Raw genomic sequence first — 930 nt, 5'->3', positions numbered from 1 at the left:
TGCCTCCTCTACCACTCCACCAACCCCCTACACCCCCTCATTGCCCCCCCTCCCTTTTGTTCCCACACCTCCCTCCTCACTCCCCTGTAGTCAGCCCTCCTGCAGTCAGCCCACGCCTCCCACCACCACTACAGCACATTTCCTCTCCGCCCACTAACCCTTAAAGCCCCCTCCCCTGCTTTTTAATTCACACTTGGCCAGGTGAAGAGACAGCTGGAGACGCTTCACCAGCACAAGGCTGCTGGTCCGGACGGGATCAGCCCCAGGGTCCTGAAGACCTGCGCCAGTCAGTTGTCTGACTACAGCCCAGTGGCTCTCACATCCCATGTGATGAAGGTGCTGGCGAGGATGGTCTACCTACAGTTTGCCTACCAGCCTCGTCTGGGAGTGGACGACGCTGTCATCTATCTTCTGCAGCTAGCTCATTTGCACCTGGATGGCGGTGGCGGCACTGTGAGAATCACATTTTTTAATTTCTCCAGTGCATTCAACACCATCCAGTCACTGCTACTGGGTGAGAAGCTGCGATGCGTCCATAGTCTCCTGGAGCCCTGACTACTGACAGACAGACCACAGTTTGTCCGCCTGGTCCGTGTTCTGTCTGATGTGGTGGTGAGTGGTACGGGGGGCCCACAGGGGACTATGCTGTCTCCTTTTCTGTTCACCTTACACACCACAGACTTCCAGTACAACTCAGAGTCTTTTCACCTTCAGACGTTTTCTGATGACTCTGGAGTTGTTGGGTGTATAAGGGATGGACAGGAGGGAGAGTACAGGGCACTGGTGGATGACTGTGTGGAGTGGTTGTGTTTACAAGAAGGGGATGAGCAGACTCTATTTCCTGAGAAAGCTGAGATTCTTTAACGTGTGCAGCAGAATGTTGGAGATGTTCTACCAGTCAGTTGTGGCCAGTGCTCTGTTCCCCCCCCC

This window comes from Etheostoma cragini, chromosome 19 (genome assembly GCF_013103735.1).
Source record: "Etheostoma cragini isolate CJK2018 chromosome 19, CSU_Ecrag_1.0, whole genome shotgun sequence".
In the NCBI taxonomy this organism is placed as follows: Eukaryota; Metazoa; Chordata; class Actinopteri; order Perciformes; family Percidae; genus Etheostoma; species Etheostoma cragini.
Note: the sequence above shows the minus strand (reverse complement) of the source record.